The 25,515-nt window shown below is 54.6% G+C and overlaps 1 protein-coding gene across 1 annotated transcript in view; it reads left to right on the forward strand.

The window, feature by feature from the left end:
- FSTL4 (follistatin like 4) overlaps positions 1–25,515 on the forward strand; it is a 404,300-nt gene that overhangs the window by 278,555 nt on the left and 100,230 nt on the right. The window lies entirely within an intron of this gene.

The following is a 25,515-nucleotide window of genomic DNA, read 5'->3' on the forward strand; positions in this document are numbered from 1 at the left end:
GCTCTTTTTGGAGAACGGGTCTTCTGGATGTTGTCAGAGGAGCCTAGGACTGTGATATAGGTGTGTTTGGGGCTGGCTGGGGGCAGGGGAACTGCCTCCCATGCTGGATGGGGAGGGGTCTATGACTGCGCCTGGGCTTTTGGGGTTTTTCCAGACTGCCACCTGGCGGTGCTGAGAGCAGATCCTGCAGGAGGCTTCTGGAGGCTTGTCCAGGCAGGAGCAGAGAGCTTCAGCAGTGACCTTATGTAGTTCAGCAGTGAGGAGAGGGGAGGTCGCTGCCAGACCAAACCTGAGAGAGGAAGCCCCTTTTTGTCAGAGAACACCTGCTTAAAGCTGGTGGAAAGTTCATCCTGCATGGGGCACCGTCGGGTGCTGCTGGCAAGCTCCCCGCTCCTAATAGCAGGCCCTGGGATTCGGGGAGTAAATGTGAAAGTGCCAGGGTGCACTGAGGACTCCTAGCCACAGCTCCTGGCATCCTCTCCCCAACCCCACACTTTACATGGACTTCCACTTTCCAGAAAATCATTCCCACTCCACGTGGACATCCCAAGCATGGTGTTACTGTGAACGTTCACCAGATGTGGAAAGGAGGCCTGGTGATTTGCTGGCAGGAGGGGTTCTTGTGGTAGACAGCGGAGGTAGTCCCACGCTGTGAGGAGAGAAAGGAGTATGGCTCTCCCCTGTGGGACGTGTTCGCGAGCTTGACACGGGGGTGTCTTTCCAGTTCCCAGCATCACTGTGGCCGCAGCTCAAAGTCTAACCCCAATTACGGGGCTCTGCTGGATGCACTGTGACGAGCCGCAGTTCCCCGTCATCTTCCCCGCCGCCCGCTCCTGGCACTCATATCAACGTGTACTAGTTCATAATGAGGTGTGAATGACTGGTAGGCTTCACTGGCTGGGGGAGGTATTCGCTTTGTGGATAGAGTCATTTATGCCTCGAAATAAATCTCTGAATTTTAGAATGTGTGGCAGCATCAGCAGCTCCCTAGGCCCAGCTCACGAGAGCCAATTACTAGATTTTTCAGGAATTTTGCCGCTAAACAATTGAAAGCTTTAAACCAGCCATGGTGGGAGTATTTACACCACAGAAATTTATACCACACGAATGCTACAAAAGTGGGGGGAGCTTTTCTTTCTCTAGGGAGCCAGTTGCTAAGCACTGACCTGCTCATCACTGGACAAGTTCCTCCCTCCTGTCCTTAACACCCCCTCCCACAATATTCTCTCCACCTTCCCCAGACAGAGATCCCTGGATGATCTAATCCCATAGAACAGGACCCAGAGAAGAAGAGAAGCCAGGGAGACAGGCCTCCAGGTCAGGAAAGCAGCAGCTGGTGTCCTGGGGACAGCTCTGAGACATTCCCACCAACGCTTTCTTGTCTCTGGCCCCTCGGCCGAAGATCCTAGGAAAGAAAAGGTCAGCACATTTTCAGAGCCAGGGGCCAAGGCTTGATGTCAAGGTCTTGGAGGTTGCACCAGGTATCAATTCCTAGATGTCCCAGGATAACGTCACTAAGCAGAGCACGGCGCTGCTCAGCTCCTCTGGTTCCCAGCACCACAGAAGCCTCTGCTCCATGAGGTCTGCTCCTGGGAATCAGGCAGGGCCAAACAACAAACTACTGGCTTTACTCTGGAGGAAACACAAGTGTCCTGGTTGCCCATGATAAGAGAGAAGGCCTCCCTGGGTCCCCTAATGAAGGTCGTTATAAACATGAGCTACCTATGGAAAAGAAGGGAAGTCATTGCCTCACCTCTGGCTGTGCTCAGCCATGTGGGGTCTATTTCCCTCATTCCTGGATTATTATTTGAAAATCTTTATAATCATCATTTTATAAAATTAGATTCTGCTATGGCCTTGGACTTGTTTTGAACCAGGCAGCCAAACCATTTATCATAGCCCAACCCCAAAAAATAGATATGCAATAAAATGTAAACTCACAGCCATTAAGGAAGCCACAAAATGAGTTAACCCAGCCATAAAGGCCTGACATGTGGCCACGCGGAGCCTGTGGCATCAGTGGTTTTTCAAAGTCATAGGAACTCAATGTTGAATCCCCACAGCTCTGGGAATGGATTCATGGTTCAGTGACTGTTAAATAGGTCATTGAAATGAGACATATAGATACAACTTATTACCCAGACATCAGTGGACATTAAAGAAACCTCACTAAAACCTCGAAAGTAATATCTCACATATTTCGGCAACATTTTGGATTTAATTTTAAAACCTGGGGCTGATGGGCTGGCAAAGGTGGAGACTTGGAAATTACATTTGCTTTTTTTGCCAGTGTCCTTGGGCAGGAAGGACAGGGTCTGTGGGATGACTCCTGGCAAGACTCGGTCACTCTACTGAAGGATGGGTTCGGAGAACCTTTTCCTGCGAAGTGGGTTGTATTAAGTTTGGGGCGGCAGGGGAAGGGAGTGTTCTTAATCAGGTCTTCTCATGCAGCTGGCTTAGCTCTGCCTGCAGCTGGCTGAGGGCTCTGCCAGGAACCCCGAGCTAGTGGCTGCCGCGCTCAGCTGGGCTGGTTCATGGTGGGGTGCCCCCTCCTCCTCTCTGCAAAACTGGTGACCCACCCCAGGGAGGGGTGCAGAGGGCCGGTCCCTCAGCAATGGGAGTTAGTTCTGACTGTCCAATGGAGTGAAGCCTCCCAATCACCCATCTCTGTACACAGATAGCAGCGACATAGAAGGGGGGGCTCCATCTATCACCTAGACATTCTCTCAAGTGGCTTTTGGCATTCTAGACCACAGTCTGATCTTGGAACTAAGGGCACATGCCCGCCGCTGTCCCTTCCCCTGCACACACAGGACCCCGCTCCTTGCTGGGAGGCAGAGGCCCAGGCTCCAGGGTCCTTGGCGAGCACATTGTGCACTAGCCCTATCCATTCATCACAATAAACTAACCTAAAAGTTGCTCGTTTTAAAAGCTTTTCAATAATGCATGTTGTTGCACTTTTCTGAATGTTTGGGTTGGGATCATGGGGAAAACATGTTTCTTGAGAAAGGATTTTTCTCTCCCTTTAAATTCATCACAAGTTTCTTCTGCTTTTTAGAAAGATACTTGTCCTTTTAATTAATCCTGTGAGAGCGATGTGTTGGATGGGCAGGAAGGGTTGGAGCAGCGAGTGTGCAGAATGAAGGGCTTCCCGCCTTCATGTGCTAGGATCACAGATGCATCATGTCCACAGGGAGAGCCTGTGGCCGCAGAGCCTCGGGGAGCTGCCTGTGCAGGAGCGGGACACCCTCCCTTCTCCAGCCCAATGGCAAAGAAACAGTGTTTTTTTTTTTCTGCTGATGGCAATACCTCTGTATCCAGGGCAACTGTGAGAAACAGAGGAAACGGTCAGTGGGCGAATTTATAAATGTTTTTCTGCCATCACTGCTACAACACAGAAGGAAGGGGGCGCCTGACCTTCCGTGTCCTTGTTCCCTGGAAAGAGGAAGGCCAGCCACAGACCAGACATGGCCCCAGACCTGCCGACTCAGGCAGTCCTCCCGAGCCGAGCACAGTGCAAACCTCAACCACGCGTAATCTGTTCTACTCCTTAGTTGTGTGAGGTGAATTCAGACTCAGTTCAGACAGTGAGGATGCTGCTTTATCCTCCTCCATTTGGTTCCTGAATGCTCGGTAGCAAATAGCAAAATTTCAGAGCGCGTGGAGACTATCAAAAACTTGATGGCTTACATTCTTGAGTTTGGAGAGCAAGTGATCCCTGTGCTTGGGTCCCGGTGCTGGTGAAGGCCAAGACCATTGTTGGCATGACACACTTAGCCTCAATGGGAGAGAGACTGGTTGCCCCAGAGGACTTGTAAATCACGTGCTCCAAAATCCAAGTCGCTGCCTTGGTCCCTCATTTACTCAGTGGTATAAAACAGTTAAATGGAAGCAGCCACAGGAGGAAGTGAAAATCGGAAAACAGGAGGTGCTGGGAGTCTCACCACCACTCCCAAGGATAGAGGCAAGGATGCTTCCTCCTCACCTCAGGTGTATAAAGAGGGCCTCCAAAGAGTTTTCCATGGGACCTTGCCATGTGCCCCTGAAGCCAAAGTCAGGGTGCCATCTGAATCAGGTTGCTTGTTAACAGGACTTGAGTTAATAGTGGACTCTTAACTATCAATTCCTATAAAACAATACCTAACATTCATCATGTTAGCACTGAGTATTATGACCCAATTTTACAGATGAAGAGACAGGAATTCAGGGCACTTAAGTAGCTAACCCACAGTCACACAGCCAGCAGGTAACAGAACCATGACTGAACCCAAATGCCTAATTCCAGAAGCCTCTCATCCATTTAAACACAGTTTACAACTCATCAGCTCTCTCCCATAAGGAGAATCTCACTGTCCCCACAGTGGGTTTCCCTAAATTTCAAGTCCCAGCTCAATGGTCTCCTCTTCTAGGAAGTCTTCCTTGATTTCTCATCCTTCTGCAGAGCCCCACATATCTTCCTGTGTGTGCTGACACCCCTGAGTTCATCTCTACACAATAACAAGGCTATGGCCTACTGGTTAAGCATAAAACCGGTTCAAATCCTCATTCTGCCATTTGCTAGCTATGTGACCTGGGCCAGTTCTTTACCAGAGCTAAAGCCAAGCTTCAAGTTCCTCATCTCTAAAATGGCATGATAACCATCATAGGGGCATACTCGGGATTAAATAAGATAATGCAGGTAAGGCTGTCAGAATGATAAGTTGCCTATGGGAAGTTGTAAGTCGCCATGAACCGGGTAGGTCCATGACAGACTTGAAGATTTTTGCATGTGTTCCCACAGCCCCAAGCTCCCAGCCCTGTCAGCCTGTACCCTGTCATTGTTACCCTGTACCAAATGAGTGCATAGGCCCCATGATGCCAGGGGCTATCTGCCTACTGTGTGCTCATGCCTAGAATGGGGTCTCACACCCAGGAAACCCTTGGCATATGTTCATTCAGTGAGGGGAGGAAGTAGAAGGAGAAACAGACGTGGCAAGCGGAGGGGTCCAAACACAACGTGACTGTCACCAAAGGTCCCAGAGGGTCTTGGCTCATCTCCACTGGGGAGCAGAGGAAGTGCTTTGTTGGGGTCGCACAGCCAGGACCCCTGGTGGGGGAGCACCAGCCAGGGTGGCCCAGGCCAGCGAGGGCACCCCAGTGGCTTCCCTAGCAGTCCAGACCCCCCTGTTGGCCTAGATGAGTGACCCAGGTGTGTGGTGAACCCCGACACCCACACAGACCTAATGCTTTCTTAATGAAGACAAAAGCTGCTTGCCGCATGTCGCACCCCTCCTGCTCCCTGGGCGGCTAACTGACTGTTCAGCCCTCCTCAGGGTAAGTGTTGTGTGAGGCTGTTAGGCTACTGGCCTGCTTAATTATCTCTGCGTCTGACACCTGTTTGTGGAGATAAGGGCTCCGGCTCAGTGTGGCTCTGCAGACCCAGGGGGGCACCGCCCACGGGGAGCTTCTTCGATGTGCTGACAAGCAGATAAACAAAGTAGGAGCTAGGACCAAGAATAACTGGGTGCAGACCTGCCAGGGGGGACTGCTTTCCACTGAAAGGCCAGCAAGGGACTTCCGAGCTGAGGCCTGAACGCCACATCGGAGATCACAAGGCAGAGGGTAAGGGGAGAGGCGAAGGGGAGACAGGTGGGCACAGTGTGCGGCCCTGAAGGGACACGGTGCTGAAGGTGCCTGAGGAGGCTGACGGGAGGGGGATGGCTGCCGGGGCAGGGCAGGAGCAGACCCACATTGCTTGGATCCGTGCAGGCCTCTCCCAGCCCGCACCCAGCCTTTCAGGAGTCTGCAGGTGTGCCAGTCCAGGCAAGTCCCCGGGCAGTCCCCTGGGGCTCAGCTGGAGGGCTGCACTTAGCCTTGGAAGCCTCTGTCCCCACTAGAGCTTTCCAGGCTCCACGGAGGATGGTCAGGACAGATCAGCAAGCAGGATTGGCATGTAAGGAGCCTGCCCAGCGCCTGAGCTCTGTCCTTCCAGACCCCTCTTTGCAGAGTGCAGAAGGCAGCTGAGGGCAGCTCCCACTCCCACCACCCCAGCTGGTTGGAAAAGCTGTTGGCAGCCCTTGGACTGGGGGTGATGTTCATTGAGTGATTCTCCACTGGGGAGCAGGACCACTGCAATGGGGACCCCTGTGCACATCCAGGGCTCTGGGGTGGGGCCATCCCGCCCCTCACTACTGTATGCTGGCTGGGTCTGCCTCTTGCCCATCTTCATCCTCAGTGGTTTGCTCCGACTAGCTGCACTGCCGGCCTACAGTTTCCAGCACAGTCTGGAGCTAAGTCTTCAAGCACTTTCCATTTTTAAAGATCCCAGCTGGAAGCTGTCAATGGCCTCAGTGCAGAGCAATTGAATGGTAGAAAATGAACTAATTACAGGTTGTTATTGAAAATCTATTATATACAAATTGCAAAGAAAACTCATTAAAATATGATGCTTTGGTGATTTTTTTTTTTAAACCTTTCACTTAAAGAGAGAGGAAGGGGCAGGATGGCTGAGTAGCTTGTTCCTCCATGTCCTAGGGTAAGAATGCCCAGCAGCTCTGTAGATCAGGCTCTGGTCTCCTGTCTCAGAGCCCCGCCTGACATGCACTACAAGAAACTTGAGATTTTGCATGGTGCAGAGAGCTCTCTGAATGTTAGTAAATACTCAGAAATGACTGCAGAGGAAACAAAGAATTTCATTACAAAGATATAAAATGAGAACAATTTAAATGTCAGCTTCTTACCAGGATAGCACCATATTGTCCTCGTAAATCTCTATGTTTCTGCAAAGCTTTTGTGAGGACTTCAGAGGACTTCAACATGCAATTAAGCACTGAAGGTCACATTACCCATCTCCAAGCTCGCTCCCTGACACCAGAGGTTTGAAAAGCCTTGAGATATGAATGGCCAAGGCGCCCAGAGCCCAGAGCTCAAAGGGGCCCCCCGGATGCCGAGAACACTTCCCCAGCCCCAGGCAAGAGCCCAAAGAGCAAGATGAGCCCAATGCAGGGGTGCACCCCAGCTGCCTCCTGGGCCCACTAGTCACACCGGAGTCTCCGTGAGGGGTGGCCCCGAGGCAGGTGTAAGTTCTCAAGCAAGGGTGGGACCCTTACTGTCCTGAGGTATGAAGAAGGCCCACCTATGTGTTTCTGAGAGGAGAGCTCTTACCAAGGCTGTATGCTCAGAGAACAGATCACTCATCTTCTGTCTCTGGCCTCGCCTTCTCTCCAGCCACCTGTTTTTAGACTCTGTGGAAGGCTCTATAAGACCCTCTCCCCCCGGCTTGTGGGCTGTGCTGGGGAGCGGAGGGGTGCCAGAGGCCTCCACCCACACGGGCGTGGTGGTGACTGCCTACGGGAGCAGCCTGCGGGCCCCCCTGGGGCCCAAGAGTACTCACAAGCCCAGCACCAGGACACCACTGTGTCCTGGCAGGAGACAGCTGGAGAGCTAGGCTCTGGGGACAGGCAGGACCCGAGAGACAGAGAGGGAAGTCTTCTTCTGGGAAGGGGAGGGCAGGGCGGTGGCTACCGCCCCAGCCTAGGACCCAGCCCCTCCCAGACTCTCCCTCCGGGCTGAGTGCTAAGAGCAGGGAAGCCGTAGATGGTAGAAATAGAGCCCACAGGACCAAGAGTGGCTGAAAGAAGATGGCGGCCGAAGGGTCAGGGCAGCCACAAACCCGGGAGGCAGAACGGAGGGAAGGATAGGAAGGGCTGCCTCTGAGAGAGCCCAGTTATTGCTGACTGGGGCATTTTGGTCCAGCTGGGGAGCAAGGCAGGAGCCGGAAAGAGAGAAGCCTGGAGCTTTCCAGAAGGTGGATGTTCAACCTGATATATAGTAGGTGCTTGATAAAACTTTGTTCAAAGAATTGAGGATGAGGATGGGGTTTTTTACTGGTAATAAAGGGAAAAGGCTTAGATTGGTCACAGCTGTTGAGAAGGAAGACTAGCGAACCAGGGAAGGAGGTCATCCTACTCCCCATCCCTGGGCAGCTCCACAGGGCACTGGGTTGGCAGGATCACCGGGTTGGCGGAGACTTGCTGTGTCATCTGACCCCTTGTCCTGGGCATCTCCCTGCCATGCTCCTTTCCACTCCCTGCTCTCCTGATGGAACCTGCTTCTCCCCACAACCTTGCCTTCTCCCTGACAACACAAAGCCACCCTACATCCCCGTATAACACTGGTGTCCGAGAAGCCCTCACCAGACACCTCTCAGAGGCTCCCAGCTTGGACACTGTAAGGAGGCCCAAAGCCAACAGGAGGACTTGGATTTAAATGCTCTTTGCAGCTCATCGGGAACGTGGGAGGTGTTGACCCCTGACAGAGGAGCACACATTCTGATCCTGGGTAGGAAGCAAGCTGACTGACAACACTCTTCTTGAAGCCTTAAGCTGCATTTTAGCTCCCCCAGGATCTGGTAGGATGCTAGGGGCTGCAGACTTCGGCCTCTGCTTAGGAAGGCTGCTGCCATCCTTGGACCCGTGGGGTCCAGGTTGATAGTGGGACAGGCAAACATGCCTAACTCGTTTGTTGAACATGAGCTGGAATCAGCAGAGGCCTGTGAAAGAAAATCAGGTTTGTTCCCATCTGTGAAAGACTTTCAGGTGAATCCTGAGGCTTCTCCTGCTGGGGGCGGAGGCAGAGGCCAGGCTGAGCTGAGGACCACCAGCAGGTGTGGCTGCCCACACAGTGGCCCGCTGTCATGCTTTACTCGGCAGTGGCTGCCCGTGTCGGACTTCAGCCGGTGTTCCAGCCCCTCCGGCACTGTCCGCTTATCCCATTTGTCCCACTCCACATGTGTGTGTGATCTGCCCTGGGAAGGTGGGAAGGAGCCTGGTGTGTGAGCCTCCCCAGGCAGTCCACGCGCAGAGCCCTTGGAGAGCCATTCCTCTCCAGATGGCTGGGGTGTTTTGTCTTCAGACAGGTGCTTTGGGCGCAACAACTGTTTGTACACTTGTCGGGATTGCAGATTGCATCCAGGTGGGAGTGCAAATGGGGCCCAAAGGACTCTGTCCCCCACACAGGTGGCAGAAGGGGTGGTACAACCTGGCGGGTGGCTCTTCTGAGCAGCTGCCCTGGGCTCTCTTGTCTTCCCTCCAGATAGAGCCACTCCCGAGCTGAGGGCTGCCCACATGCCAGATGCTGCTCCAGACACCTGACAGGCCTCCCTCCTCATCCCCCAAGTCCTGATAGTAAGGAAACAGAGGCCCAGGGACAAAGTCCCGTGGACTCCAGGGCACTGGCCACACGTGTAGCACTGGCTGCACATCCTGCTCTAACATGGACATTTTGGAGTCTCCATTTCCTAGCCTAGAGACTCAGTTCCAGAGAGACTGCTGTGGTCTGTGATTGAGAGGTACGGCACCGTGTGGAATCAGTGAGGCTGAACCCTGTGTGTCAGCCTTCACCTCATGTGGCTATAGAGGGCCTAGCCAGGCACCTGCGTCCTCTGCCTCTGCGTCTCGAGGCCAAGGCCATGCGCCACAGGTGTCTTGGACACAGTCACCCACATCCCTTTCAGAGGCCACAGAAAGTGCCTCAGGAGTGGTGAGCTTCAACTCTACTGGGAGACAGAGACCCCAAGGAGCACCCCAGCACATCAAACAGGCATCCCCATGCTTCCTGAGTGATCACATCCCCCATGGAGGGCTGTTTTCCTCTTAAACAAAAACCCCAGCAAATATCCCTTCTCAGCTGTCACAAATAAATGAGCTTCCAGAGATTCTTCTTTTTAGCCCCATCCAGCCCTTGTGTTGATTCCAGCTTCAAAAGTCCACCTCCGTGCAACAGTGCTGGGAAGCGTACTGGCACTGGACAGCAGGTTCAAAGTCAGGGAGAGGACAGCTTGGAAACAGGAGTCACGTGGTGCCTTTCATGTGTGTTCAGAGCAGCCCTCGCTCGGGAACCCTGCTGACATGCCACTGAAGGCTGATGGCCAAGGAAGCACCAGCAGGAAGCTCCAGTCCAGGCACTGTCCAGCAACCAGCCACGGGGTGGGGCTCACTGTCATTCAGCGCACAGATGGGGGTCACAGGGCACGGTGGGGGATGGAGACATCTACAGCCGCCACCCATGGCCAGCTCAGACGTGACAAATGGGAGTGAGTTGTGAGCTGGGCCCAGAAGATCCAGAGGTCAAGCAAGGGCGTCAGAAATTTCCCAAGCGAACCCCTGACACCTGGAGATGTTAAGGGGACAAGTGGAGCTGGTGATGTTCAGAGTATCTGTGGAGACGATGATCATCATGCCTCCTTGGCCATAAGCCCATCTGGGGGGAATGGGGGAGATATAGGCCAGATCGAGCATCCCGCCATGCTTTGACCATGCCTGCAGCTGTCCTCCCTCCCAGGGACCCTGGAGGACCAAGGGCGTGGGGCGAGCACGGAATCAGTGGCCTGCAGAACAGTGGGCCCTGGTGCTGGCGCTTCCTGGTGGAGTTCAGATGAAAGAAATAGAAAACAGGAATGTTCTACAGCAGGGAGGTTGGCTGCCAGGGAGGAAGAGGTTTAGAAAGAGAGCAGCAGGGGTCACACCTGACAGAGCTTTGGAGGCACCTAGTACGCCCACGCTGAAACGTGAAGTCTGCCCTGGGGACATTCTGGTTGTGCCCTGATGGTTCAGCGCTCTGTTCACGTGTCCTGGGGCCTCAGCCTCCCAGCACTGCTGTGGCAGAGTGCCTCCCTCCCCAGGCTCACAGTCAAGGGTGTGGATACACATTCCTAGCCAGGTGGGAGACTCGATGGGACACCACCTGAGTGCTGGCAGTGTGGCCTTCAGGACAGTGGCAGCATCTGGTGAATGCAGCAGTGGTTGTTAGCTGTGCCTCCTTGAAGGAGTGGGTCAGTGTGCGGCCACGTTGGATGTGTTCCTTGCATGCTCCAAGTCAATAGTGAAGGTGTGGGCTGAGCAGGGCTTCCAGTCCCCTGGAGTACGTGCTCCCTTATTCACAGCCTGATTGTCCACTTTGAATTAGTCATGCCCAGACTCCCAGCAGCTTCCCAGCCTCCCTGCCTCCCTGCCTCCCTGCCTGCCAGCCCCCTCCTGGATGGAATTCCAAAAGCAGAGGGGAAGCAGAGACACAAGGAAGGAATGCTCACAGCAGCTGTGTATGCTGCTGATGAATGGCCCTGGGCAGTGGCGGTTTTGGAGAGGAGGAGGAACCCAGGGTGAGCTGGATATAGGAGGAAGGAGGGCGGACATCTACCCACATGAACCCTGCCTGAGTCTCCGCACCCACGTGCCTATTTCCCTTTGAAGTCAGAGGAGAGGGTGTTGATCTTGGCTGGGGTGGAGGGCACAGACCCAGACCCAGCCCAGGATCTCCTGCCTCCCAAAGGCATGCCCCCAGCCCCTCTGCAGGTGGCCCTGGCTGGGCAGCTGGGCAGATGAAATATTTACAAGCTCAGAGCCTGGGCCGCTCAACTTTGAAAGGCCTGTGTTGGATTAAACTGGCTGCACCAAGCCCAGCCCTTTGAAGAGGAGAGGCTCTGTAATGTCGGCACACAGAATGTCCCAGTAGACACATGGAGCCTCAGACTCAGGCCGGCACACAGAATGTCCCAGTAGACATTCTGTGTGCCGGCCTGAGTCTGAGGCTCCATGTGTCTGGGTGGGGGAGGGGAGGCAGCCTTTATCACAAGAGAGCTGTGCGGTCCTTATGATGACAGAGCCTCAAAGGCCTCACCCCAGGCCTCAGTCTCTCTGATGTCAAGGGATGGCTTCCTAGACTCTAACCCCTGTTCCTCATGCTCTGATGGGGATGCTCAGGTGCACAAATACATCCAGGATGGGGAGCTGGGCAGGCAGCCGTCCCCACAGTCTCTGTAGGGCAACCCCTCCTGAGTGAACCAAGACACCCCAGCAGGTGTCAGATGTGCCAACGCCAGGGCTTCCTTCACTGGAGGAAGCTTTCAGGCGTGACAACCGTGGTATTTGAAGTCACAAAACCAACAGGTCAGGAAGCTCTTAGTAATTTGGAGTTGAAGGAAATGTCCCAAACAGATGCAAGAGGCAGATGTCGGCTCTCACGTTGTCACTCCTGCCCAGTGCACAGTGGGAGCCCAGTGGTGACCCGTGACAGGCCTAGCCCTGCCATCTTGTCTGCAGGTTGCTTACTGAGCAAACAGCTGAGGCCTCCCAGAGGGGCACCCCGCTGTGACATATGGGCATGATACCCACCACGGGGTGCAGAGGCATCAGCACTCAGGAGGAGAGCATTGGGGGCCCATGACATGTGGCAGAGCTTGCTTCCACAGCCACAGAATTAATCTTGGGTAATAACAGCATTAATAGCCGATACTTACCGAGGCCTGACCATGTGCCATCATACTGTTCTAAGTGAGTTCATTAATCCTTACAACGCTCGATGACAGATAAACTATCATTAGCCCCTTTTGCAAAAAAGGCCCAAAAGCACCAAGCACCAGAGTGCTTGTGCATCTCAGAGCTGGAGAGCTGCAGCCTGGGATCTGGACCCGGGCATTGGGCTGTAGAGTCCCAGCTAAGCCATAGTGCTAATCACATAACTCTAGCCACTTGTCATCCTCAGCCCGTGCTTCAACAGGACCCGGTGGGACCTCAAATTAGGCAGGGCCTTGGTGGTTAGAGAAGGGGGACACTGCTGGTCCACCCCCACCCACCCCATCCCCAGCCTCCTGGCCCAGAGAGGCCAGCCCATGAGAAACACTCTTGCTTTTAGAGTCTGTGGAGGACTGCCATGGGGCTTCAGGGGACCCTAATCCCAGGGGGACCAGAGGGATCTAAAAAGCACTTTCTGAGGCTCCATGTGTCCAGCCCTGGACTTCTGTGGGTCTGAGCGGACAAGGAGCTGGGGCCAGGCACATACTAGTCACACACAGAAGGCAGGCAGCAGGAGGCTGTGGCCAGTGGCTCTGCTATGACATTGGTTATTACTAGTAACATTTATTGAGTGTTGACCCTTTAATCAGTATCTAGTGACAGTGGTCCTAATTAAAAGAATACTATGCATCCCCATTTTAGAGCTGGGGAAACTGAGGGACAGAAAGATTAAATCACCCAACTGGGAGCCGGTAGGTTGGGGAATCAAAACCAGGCACTTAAGCTACAGCCCCTCCCCCAACACATCTCTAACAAAGTCACAGGCAACTGAGTCTAAGCTTGGACTTGAGGACCAATCTGAGCCCCCCACCCAGCTCCTGGCACCCTGAGGCTTCCCTGCTCCATCTTTGTGCCCAATTTATCCCCAAAACAGAGTTTTCTTTGATCAGGGGACTGATTCCTCCTCTGTCTGGCAGAGATGTTATAGAAATCAATTAATACATTTTGCAAAATGCTCTTGAGATCTGGCACGTGGACTAGGCCACTAGATCTGGCAGAGCAGCGTTTGGTGATGCCATCTGGCTTGAGAACTTGCACTCTTGTCTCTTGCCTCAAGCCTTCTTTTTGGAAGGTTTTCCATCAAAGGGTATGATTACTGATTCGAGGGGGCAGGCTGCCGTGGTTGAGACAGGCAGGCTCATCCCACCCAGGTGGCCTCAGAGGTGCCTCTGCAGAACATACAGCTAAGCCTGCATGATACCCCCACCACCCCTGGCCCCCAGGGTCGGTGTGCGGGTGATGAAGGCTTAGCACTGGGAGCAGAGCCGTCACACAGCAAATGCTCCCTGGCAGGCGTCATGCCAGGCCGTGCCAATGCCACAGGCTCCAAAATAGACAAAAATTCTCGCTCTCTGAAACCCTCATTCCAGGGAAAAGACACAGACAAACTACAACAGGAACACTGATTAGAACATGAGAAGTGTTTTGAGAACAACAGCTAGAGGAAGACAAAGGGCAGGCCAGGGGCATCTGGGAGCTCAAGGAAGGCTTCACCAAGAAGGGGCCTGCTGAGTCAGGTGTCGAGGGGGGCAGGGGCGCGAGCCACAGGGTCACCTCGTGAAGACACATCCAGGGCCCTCGGGTCAGAAAGGCCTGGAGGCTGAAGAAGGAGGTGAGGTCAGAAATCCTGGAAGTCCCTAGAAGCCGACGTAAGGACTTGTTTTTACATTGGGTAAAACAGAAAGTCTTTTAGAGGGGTTTCACGTTGAGAAGTGACGCGATCTAACTTTATATTTTAAAAGAATGCCTCAGGCTGTTCTGAGAAAAGACTGTTTTGCGACAAGGATAGACACAAGCAGCCAAGTTAAGGAGGCTGTTTCAACAGTCTGGGGGAGATACATGGAGGCTGGGGTGCAGATGCTGTGCAGCATATGTGAGAAGTAGCCGGGGTAGAGGTGTGTTGTGTGGAGCAGGTTCCCAAGAGGTTGGCGCGTAGCCTGGGTGTGTTATGAGAAAAAAAGAGGGCTGGGCGTGAGGACTGGAAGTCAAGGATTGCCATTCACTGAGGGTGAGGTAGGGATAGGCGGGGAAGAGCTGCAGCTCATGTGAGAGCATGCTGAGTTGGGGGTATCCATCAGAAATCCGTGGGGCCATGCTGAATAGGGAGTTGGGCTGAGCTTGGGGAGAGGTTCAGGCTGGAGATGGAAACGGGGCTGTTCTCAGTGTGCTGACTAGGTTTGAGGCCGTGAGGTTGGATGAGGGCTCTGCGTAGGTGAGGGGAGGTGGAGAAGACTATCCAAGATGAAGGGCAGGAGGGAAACCCAGCATGTGTGATGTCCTGGAAGCCAGGACAAGAGGCAAGTCCCCACAGGGAAGTGAATGCATGTGCAAAGACCAGGCCAAACGGCTGTGAGATGTTTGCCAAAAGAATGCCGTAGAAACTGAGAAAGGGCCAACACCTCTCATCCCAAAGATGCCTGAAGTCTTTGGAGAAGGATGGCTGGGCTGTCCCAGGGAGATATGGGAGGAGGGAAAGGACATCATAGAGCCAGAGAGAGGACAAGGTCCCAGGCCAGCTAGCATGGCCAGTGTCTCCACTGTATCACAGACAAGTGAGGGAGAATCGGAAGAGGACTGGAAGGGAGACTAGAACCAGAGCAACAGAGACCTGTATTTGTCACGGGGGGCTAGATGCCATCGCAAACCACCCCCGAATCTCAACGCTGTAACAGCGCACAGATCTAGTCCCCCTCCGCAGCCCAGAGAAGTGCTGGGGTTCAGTCCACAGCCAAATGAGGACACAGGGATGCAGGTACCTTCAGTTTTGTGGGTCTCCCATCTCATAGGGCCTCAGGTTCCTTTCCTGGGGGTCCTGGACCTGGCCAGTATAGAGGGCCAGAGAGAGTAGAGGACAAATTGTGTAGGAATTTGGGGGGAGGGCCCAGCACGGATTTGTGTGCCTTCCTTCTGACTTATTCCACGGGCCAGAACTCAGTTGCACGGCCACTCCTGGCTGCGGGGACAGTGGGAAGGTGGCATCCAGCTGTATCTGCAGCAGGGAAAGGAATCAGATTCCATGCACATCTCAGTTTCATGCCATAGGCCCCCAGGTCCAGGCCACAGGGTTTGAGCTTGTCCTGCAAGTCCCGGGAATTAGGGAAGCAGGGGAGGCCACCATCGAAGCCAGCCGGAGATGCCCACAGAGGAGACTGTGGGCTGAGGCACCTTGAGGCGACAGAGGTCTGCAAGGAGGCAGGAGGCAAGCAAACAGGGATGCCGGGGGACCACCGGCTGGAGTGGGAGTCCACAGTGTGAAGGGGTGACCAGCGGGAGCTCAATCCGGGGCTACCTGGCGGGGCCAACACAGCTGCCTGCTTCCCTGTCACTGCCACGGGGACACCAAAAGGCAAGTCCCGGCCTTGGGAAGATGAAGTGGCTGCAGGGTGCCTGTGACAGTCCTCCCGGATCCACCGCCTGGCATCAGAGAGGAGGGACAAAAGGACCTATTTTAATTTTCTTCTTGGGCCTCCACATGACAAAGGAGAAATATCACCCAACATTATTATCTCTCAGAAAATACTCTCTGGAACCATAAAAAGGGAAATACAGTGAAGCCGGACCACGGCGGCTGCCCCTTAAATCAGGAGCTTCTAAATTATCGTGGTGGCACTCTCTAATTCCTCTGGATGAAAACATTAAAGATGACAATGTCCCTTTAAATCAAATGCCCCGGGAGTTGCTGTAAAGAGTCAGCAGGGTTTTTTTTCCCCCCCATGAGGATTTTTTTTTTGTCTCTTTTCACCTTGTAATAAAATATAAATCATAACTTGTGGGGGCAGGCTCTACAGAGCAAGCTGTGAACACGGATTCTCTGAAAATGAAGGTGTTTTGTTAATAGGAATCATCTCATCTCAGGAAACGTGAGAGTTTCAATGATGAGTTTGCTACTTAACTTCACACTCGATTTTTTTTCTTTCTTTCTTTTTTTTTTTTTTTGGTCTTGTTTTTCTTTTTTCTGGCTTCACAGGGCTGGACCCCCAGCCTGGCTGTGGTATCACAGTGACGGATCACAATGGCACAGTTCTGGGCTGCCTGCAGGCTGTTCGGCCCCTCCCAGGACCAGAGGCCCTGGAGCCCATGCATGCATCGGTGTGGTCCGGGCAGGCACAGTTGCAGGGGTGGAGTGCCAAGACGCGGGGGAGCAGGGGTCAGGGCAGTAAGCTGAGCCCTCGGGTCCCACAGGGAACCCAGAAGCCAGCGCAGCTATGGGAGGAAGGGCTGGGAGCCCCAGGTCCGAAAAGCCTGCATGGCGACTAAGTAGCCGTGTCTTCTGGGCCCTGCTATGGAGTAGAGTCCGTGAATAGGGTGGGGGACCGACGCGGCGAGCGGACCCAGGCACAGGCTGGGACAGCACAGCCCCAAGGTTCAACCCAGGTCTGCGTCTCTCCTCCCTCCATGCTGCAGCTCCCATGCCCGCGGGCCACGGCGGAGACACAAGGCCTGCCAAGGCTGTGCCTGTGACGTTGGGCAGTTGTCACCCAGGTAGGAAAGCAGACTTGGGTCCCCCAGAGAAGTTTTCATGGCTGGGGTCTGAGGTGGAAGGGTTTGCGGGTTGTCCCCCTGCACCCTCCTACCCTCCGGCCTCCTCTCCTCGCTGAAACAGCCACGCACCCTGAAGGGTCCTTCTCTCCCCAGCGCTGTAGCCTCCCTACTGGCGCTCCCTCGGCATCCCTTCTGCTCCCCATCCAGCACCCCCACCCACACGCACTGCTGAATAAACTGAGGCTGGCGAAGGTCACCATGACCTACAGTTTTGTCTCCAGCGATGTGCCCCAGTCTTCAGCTATTTGAGCTCCCTGCGGCTGCAGGCCCCGCCCGCTGACCTCGGTCGGGTCGGCGCAGTCACCGACCTTCTACCCGTTCAGCCCCTCTCCTCCGCCCGCCTCTGAGCGCTTTTCTCTAGAGGCCCGCAGCAGGCTTGTTGGGCTGTGCGGCACACACGGACTCCGTCCCAGCCACGGATTCTGACACTGGCATAGAAGCGGCCACAGACAAACCAGCGTGGCTGTGTGGTCACAAAACTCGCCAGAAACAGGCACAGGGCCAACCTGACATGCTGACCTGTGCTCCTCTCCTCAGCCATGAGGCCTTGGAGGGGTTGCTGGGCCCTGCTATGGCCTGGGGGCTGCTGTGGCCAACCAACAAAAAGCCATGGGCTTGGCATTTCACTGGGGTTCCACAGAGTTATGTGGAAGGAAAAGGAGGCCATGGGTGCATTTGCCAGGTGCAGACAAGCCAGGCGAAGGGCAGGTGTAGGGGAGCCGTGGGCGCCTCTCACAGCCAGCCCAGCTCCTGGGGTTCCCGTGGCCACTGAGCAGAGGGCAGGCTTGGTTCTCTGAGCCATCTCTGGGTGCTCCGGGCAGGACTTCTGGAAGCTACAGGCCACCCTTCCTGGGACCTGTGCCTTGCCCCTCCCCGGTAAGCCAATGTGACTGAGGCCCAGCCATAATGTCTGCAGATGAACTCAGGAGTTTCAGCAAAGATCCTCGGACCTGGCAAGCAGGACAGCTCCTGGAGGGCCCTCCTCTCCAAGGGCTGCTGACTTGCCAGGAAGCAGGGATACTGGACTAAGGGACGAATCGGGCTCGAGGCTTTTCTCTGGTTCCACACAGAGACAGCTGGTGGGTTTCCCCATGAGCTCTCGGGAGCGCTGCCCTCCAGCTCCATGGCCCAGGCACGGCCTGGTGCAGGAGGGGTTAAGTGGCAGGTGTGGGTGTTGCGAGTCCCCGGGGGTGGATGTGGCCCTAAACATTCAGTTCATTTAGAGCCGCAGAGAGCCTCACCTGCTTCCCACCTGGTGCATGCGGAGATAAAATTCTGTCGTATGCCTTCACCCTCCCCCTCGCGATCCTGGGCCCAGGGATGTGATAATTAATTACCAAGCTACCTCTGCAAGAGGCACAGTCAGCCCCGAAGACGGGTCCCTCCCAGTGCCGCGCCAGTGCCCCTGCTAACAGTCTGACTGCGAGTGCTTGCTGCGCAGCCTCATTTTTCATCCTGGCTGCTCTCTCTTGGGGCAGGACCGCCGTCGGCACCCCTAAGTATGCGGGCCCCGCTCCTGGTGCACTCGGGAAAGCACTGAAATTTATTTTGCCCATTTGAATACAAATGCAATTGTTCCAGAAGCCATTACTCCATTCCTGTTTCTCATCCAGTGAACTGACGGCCAAGGAGTATAGACACACACCGGCCCATGCCTGGCTGTGCCGGGCAAACCAAGCCCCCACCCCTGATGGCAACACAGGGCAGCTGTGTTGCCCTACCAGCCAAGGGCTGGTGCTGGGCTGGGGGAGGCTCTGGAGACAGAACCCCAGACTATGTCTGTGCCAGGACAGGCTCCTTGATGGCCCAGGGGTTGGGAAAGCCGGGAGATGGGTATCCCCAACTATAAGACACTGTCCCCACCACCCTGTCGTCTCTCACTCAAGTCCTGGAGTCTAAAACCCAGTCTCAGAGGGCTTTTCCTTCAGCAGAGATTCTGGGGAAGGGAGACATGCCCAATCATTCATCTGGGAGGGGGAGGAAGCCAGAGCCCAGGGCCCTGCCCTCTGGAGCTCCCAAACCCAGCTAGGGAGAGGAGACCCATGGGCAGAAGAGGTGTGTAAGTATGGAATGCAAAACCACAGAGTCTGAATGCTAGATGCCATGCAGGTCAGCTCACTTCCGGGAAGAAGATAGGCTTGAGCTGGGCTTGATGAATGGGGATGAGGCGGACGTGAATAGACAGAGAGAAGGAAAGGGCTCTGCCTGGAGGTGGGAGAAGGGTTCGGAGGAGGCATGGGGAGAGAGAGTTGAAGATACATCAGATGTTAGTTAAGTGCTTCCTGTGTCACTGACCTGGATGAGGCAGGACTGATGTTGGACAGCTCAGTGGGGAGCAGTGGAGCTGGGCCTCCCAGGCCAGGCTGAGACAGGCAACCTCCAGTGCTGTCCTGTCTTACGAGGGGGCTAACGCTGTCTTCCCAGCCGCCGAGGTCATAGAGGTTGTGCTCACCCCATGGGCAGGGAGGGACCTGGGTATCCCTTGCCTGATTGCACTGGGATTTTTGGGGACCCTTGAAATATTGGCAGTGTAGCTGGGAGGCCGGTGCACTGAGCTGACCTTGCTCCTGTTGGATGCTCTCTCCAAGAGGGGCAGTACCTTGAGTGAAGGGCCTCCTTCAGGCCTTGATGTACTTCCCTGAGCTCAGAAGAGAGGGTGAAGTGCCACCTCTCAGGTATGCAGACCAGCCACCGCAGGACCTCACATTTGTCTCTGGAGGGAGGGCCAGGAGCTGTTCCTGTGAACCAGGAACAATTAACAAGTGTTCCAAAGAGGCCAAGTGCCTCTAAGTCCCCAGATGCCCCATTCCGTGCTATCCAGCTGTCCTGGCGGGGCTGGCACTTGGGTAGGTCAGCAGAGCCAGGCCACAGTCCTTCCCACAGACACCACCAGACCTTCAGTGTACCTCAGCTCTTCAGGAATAAAGAAGGCTCCAAGAAGGCTCTGTCCCAGCATCTAGGGCCATAGGGCGCTAGGGACAGGCTTGTCAAAAGCCTGGTGCTTTGCTTTGAATTTCTCACTGTAGGTCCCCTTGTGGCTGGGCAGGTTCGGCCTTTAGTCTCATGAACACTCAATGTGGCAATGTCCAGATAAGCAGCTACATTGCCGTGGAGAGCTCGGTAGAAAGAGTGGGCGGGAGTGGCACCAGGGCAGATCCAGACAGGCCTCTCCAGGTTGGGGCGGGGCGGGCAGGAAAGCACCTCTCCCTGGCTGTGCCTGTCCCCAGGACTCTCACTTAGCATCATAGCCTCTGCAAGCCTCCAGCCTCAGACAGGTGAAGTCCCTCTTTCTTGGGCTACCAAGCCAGTAAGAGCTGGAGCCGGGATACTAAAAATAAATCAGTGCTTTTTAGAAAGGGCAATAACTTTTCTTTAGTGAGCCATTACTCTGGGCCAGGCACTGTACCAAATAGTTTATATATTTTATGTTGTTCATTCCTCAGACAGGTACTTTTATTATCCCCATTTCACAGATGAGGCGAGTGCGGTCAGGCAGTAGCAGAGGAGAGCATTTAAACCAAACAGTCCAACTCCAAAATGCAGGGCTTTTCCACTCCAGGGTTCTGCTTCCAGGGGAGAGAGAGCACAGAGGGAGGGACCCAGAGTGCTTATGGTGTGACAGTCATGGAGGGCTCCTTGGAGGAGGTGGCATTTGGCATATGAATGGCTCTAGAAGATATGTGTGATTGATGTAAATGGCAGGCAGAAGAGGGTGAGCAAAGACAGGGAGGCTAGACCAGCACCCAGCTCGCATTCACTGCCGTATCCTGGAGTGCAGGGTGTGGGCCACAGGGGGCTGTGGGAGTCGTAGTGGTCAGGTTAGCCAGAGCCCACAGGGCTCTAGGACCAGGCCTGAGACAGAAGGATGAGGGCAAGGGCTGAGCGGGCTGGCCCCCCCATGCCTCCTCTGAGAAAAGGAAATGAGCCACACAGCCGCCCTCATCATAGGCTGGCCCCAGGCAGTGTCCCCAGACCCATGCCCATTCAAGAAGTTACTTGGACCTGGGAGTCAGCCATGACAGTGTTCCCTCCCTGTGAAATAGCGCCTCCGTGGAGCCTCCACGCCCTTGAGGACTAGCCGTGGAGCAGCCCCGGGGCTTGGCCTTGCTTATGTGATGACACGATTGCCAGTCTGCGCAGCCTGGCAACGCAGGGGCCTCCCAGAGTGGAGGGATTGTTTTTAAGTGAAAGAGATGGAAAGAAATTTAAAATCAATACTTCTTGAATTAGGTTTTCCTTTTATAGGATTAAAAAATGCTCCACTGAAGCCCAGAGGCGGAATGTGGTCTGTGGGCAGCATCGAGGTGATTAGTGTGTCTTATAACTTCCAGACGTGCGCAGACACTGGGAGGAAAAACAGAGAGCCCAAACTGCTTCTACAGAGCAGCCAGGAAGGCCCGCCTGCTGGTTAGGACCCCCCGCCCTGTGGCTGTGGGCCGGGTCCAATGTCATCCTCTCCAAGAAGCTGTCCCCTTGCACCCTCCCTCTTGCCCTCTCCCCAGCTCTCACATGGAGGGGCGCATCCCCGGTGCCTTCACGTGAGCAGGACCACTGTCTCCGAGCTCTAGAGCAGCCGTCTCCAAGCCACACACAGGGCTGCTCCTGCCTCACACTGGGGCTTCTCTGAGTTGACTTATATTCAATAGAAAATACATTTAAAAGCCCTTTCGAATCATGGCCTATGGATGAGAAAGCTTTCTGTCAACACTTCAGAGGTGATGACTTTGTACCGTGCGGCAGTGTATCTAGAATGTGCTCCACAGAAACAAGATCTCTTTGGAAAAAAAAAAAACAGACCTCGGTACAGGTGTCTTTATGTACATGCATCTGGAGACCGGGGAAGGTGTCCCTGAGTTCTAGGGTCTCTTGTCCCCCGTTCATGGCCATCCTAGCTAACAGGGGCGCACTGTGAGCCGTTCCCAGTCCTCCCTGCTGTTTGCATAGTAAGTCCTCCCTAGTCTTTGCCAGATCCTGCCGTGCTTCCCATTTCACAGAAGAGGAAACCAAGGGCCAAAGAGGCAAAGGAATTTGCCCAGGGTCACACGGTCAGTAAACAGTAGGGCTGGGATGAGAACGCAGGCTCCAGAGGACCGCTTGACCTCACACCCTGGGAAGCTCCACTGTCGCCCTCATTAATGGCCCTGTCACACAGCCCTGTGCTGCAGGCTCTGTGTAGGCAGGCCCAGCTGCATTCTGCTGGGCTCTAGCCCCCAGGGAAGGGCTCAGTGCAGAGCTATTGGTACCCAGGGGGATGGAGCCACTGATCTGGCTCCCTACCCAGGACCCTGTGCTCAGGGCTTGTGGCCAGCCCTGAAAGCACTGAGAGCCCAAACGGCCCATCTTGACAGAGTCTGCTCCTGGACACAGCCAGGCCCAAGGGCCCATCCCGGCCTCTGTGGAAAGCTTGCTGTCCCATCCTGCTTCTGCTGCTCCTGGGGCACCCCAGCCCCAAGCTGGGTCCAGTGGTGCTGAGCTCTGTCCAGCCAGGCCACAACTGCAAGAGAGAGCCTGGGGGCTTGGAGGATCAGGGCAGGTCCCTGGGGTGATGGCATGTGCATCCTTGGGCCTGGGGGACACTGGGAAATGATTCTTTGGAGCTGCCGAGGGGAAAAATGGGAGAGTCCAGATTCCACTCCATGGTAGTTCTCAGGCTGAGGTTTCACGGCCTGGGGAGTGGACAGGTCTCTCCTGCCCAGGTCGGAGAGAGCCCTTGGGGCTAGCAGCAGCCTTGGGGAAAGGGCTGGCAGCTGATATCTGGCAGGACCTTTCTCCAACCTTATTCAGGTCCCCTCATTTTGCAGAGACACTGTGCAAAACTGAAATGTTTCTATGATAAGATCTTAACCGAGTGCTATCTTCATCATGATTACCCACTGTCTCCTCCTTTCTCTCTCTGCTCATAAATGTTTCTTGCTTTCTCTCTCTCCTCTCAGAGCTCTGCCTATTTATGATCAGAGGGCATGTGAACTTGTGCAGACCTCCCTGCCCCACTGTGACTAGCTGGCATGGTAGGGGAGCATTAGGGTGCCCCTGCTGCCGCAGTGCCACGTTCTGCCCACTCTCAGGGCTGCCTGGCAGGGCGCCCAAAGCATCACCCATCACCTTGCACTCATCTACAACAGAGCCTTCAATGGCTGCCTATTTCCTGCCTCACTGAGTCTGAACACCTCTGCCTCCTTCTTGGGTCTCATGCCCTAACCAGCCCGGTTCAAGTGCCCTGAGTCTACCCGGCCTATCTCTTCCCATGGGTCAATTTGCATTCTCTCCAGCACTTGCCCCCCCCACAAAAAAAGCCAATTTGTTCAGGGGGGCCAGGGACTATGTCTGACTTACCTGCCTCCCTAGCATCTTATGCTGGAGTGCCTCTCAGATTGTAAATGTTACCGTTAGTTTATTAACAGGAAGTGGGAAGGAGATTGGCGGGTGGGGAGCTCATCCAGATGTTAGAGGCTGGAGTCTTCTCCAAGAGCATTGGCCAAGGACTTAAGGAAAGATCTTCTGGCCAAAGTGGAGTGTGGATGCAGGACGCAGAGCAGGTGCAGAGCCACACACACTGGGCTGAACGGAGTCTGGTGCTGTGTATGCACAGGTCAGAATGGGGTGGCAGGGGAGTTTGAGTGGCTGGGCAGCTAGGCACGTCTGCGGGGACCTCAGCCACAGACACCAAAAGCAAGTCTACTCATCTCATCATGACCCCTGTCTACATCCCTCCCCCAGCTTCCGCCCCAAGGGACACATGTCTTAGAATCAAGAAGGAATGTCACACTCCAACAGTAAAGGAATAGTGTTTTTAATTACTTGAGTCTGTTCTAATTAAAGGAAACAATGTTTTGATTAGTAGTCGTCCAACCCGGGGGCATGGACTTGAGCGGCTTGCTTGAAGTTCAAGGTGCACAAATGGTGTTTCCCAGGGTGTGAGGGGATCAGGGTAGGACGCTGGCTGGTACTGGGGGCCTCAGCCATGGCCGTGCAGCTCAGACCTTGCACTGACATGCTCAGGCAGTGCTGTGAGCCCACACCCCACTGTCCACGGCCCCACAAGCATCTGCAGCAGTGTTCCCCGGCTCCAGCTGCACCCTCTGGCCAGACACCTCTGAGGCCTGCTCCCATTTCCCTCCCAAGCAACACCTAGAAACTTGCTTGCCCAGTCATCTGCCATCTGGGTCTGTAGTGGGGGAAGTGCCAGACATCTGCCCTGATTTGCAGTGAGCAAGAGGAAAAAGAGGGAAGTTGAGGGCAGACCACCTGCCAAACTCCAGTTGTGCCACGGCAACATCTGTTTTATCTTTCATTTCCCCGTGGACACAGCTTTCCATGACAAAGCCCAAGTCACTGTCCACCACGGGGACAGCCAAGGGCCAACCCTAGGGCCGGATCCTCAAGGCACAGCATGGCCCTGTTAGAGACTTGAAGGACTCCCTCATATGCACACACAACCCCACAAGCTGGGGCTCAGGGCCCAAAGGCCCCCAGGAAGGGGCTTCTGGAGCACACCTCGGTGTGGGGAGGGCAAATTGTCTGCAACACTGAAGCCCTCCTCCAGGATCTGTCCACAGTGAGCGGGCCTCCAAGGCAGGCGGAAGGTGCGAACAATGGCACGTGCACTTTGACCGGATGTGCCTGGCCCACCCAGGGCTCCAACCTTGTGCTAATAGGCCTTGCCTGCCCCTGAGTTTCTGAATTACTTCTCAGAACTTGATGAGTGTCAGTGGCTGTCTCTCTGAGAAGAGGCAAATGTCACATGAGCCTCATGAGACTGTGATGTTTGTTTAAAGAAAATAATCTTCCTGGCAAAGGGGCTGTTTGTTCCGTGTGGTAACTAGATCAGTGCAGACCGTTCCAGAGCCAGACCCAGGGCCCCAGAAGACCTGAGTGGGTGTGACAGATGCCTGGGTCAGTAGGCTGAGCCCAGGGGAGGGGTCAGGGCTGGTCTGCTGACCAGGAAGAATCAGCAGACTGCATTTATGGGCCAAGAAACCCCGGTGTCTGCTTGTGAGACCCCAGAGCAGCGGTAGCCCTAGGGTATGATGTGGGCATGTCAACTGGGACAGAAGGCTCTCCTTTTTGCCCCCCAAGAACCACTCCTGAGCCTCCCTTCTTCTCTCACAAGAGGAGTCACAAGAACAGAAAACAGTCCTGCTGGTAATGGAGTTAAAATACCTTATGAGTTCTCCAATTATATGTTTCAGTTATTCTGTGAATGTTAATTGGAACTCGACCATGCAACCTTGAGCTGACAGGAAATCAAAGAAATGGCAGCTTCTCTCCCAGTGGCTATAAATTCCCTGCCCTAGGACATGTGACACCATGTGACATCCACACACCAGATGACCCCTCCTGGGCCCTGGAAATGTAAGGAATGACCACCTTGCCCTTAGCACACGGCCTGGTGCTCCTATCACTGCTATTCTGCACTTGCAGCAAAGCACTGGGCCTTTGCACATACTGTTTCCTCTGCTTGGAAGCCCTTCCCCAGCACTGCTGTCACCCATCTTCTGGCCAAACCAGCTCAATTGTCTCCTGCTCAAGGTGGCCTCATAGCATTTCCTCACTGCCTGAGTCTCTCATGGGAAAAGAGAACCCCTCAGTGTTCAGGGCCATCATGCTCCTCCAATTTTATTCTCCTGTTCCAGTCACTCAGCTC

The sequence above is a fragment of the Mustela nivalis genome (assembly GCF_964662115.1).
Source record: "Mustela nivalis genome assembly, chromosome: 3".
NCBI lineage: Eukaryota > Metazoa > Chordata > Mammalia > Carnivora > Mustelidae > Mustela > Mustela nivalis.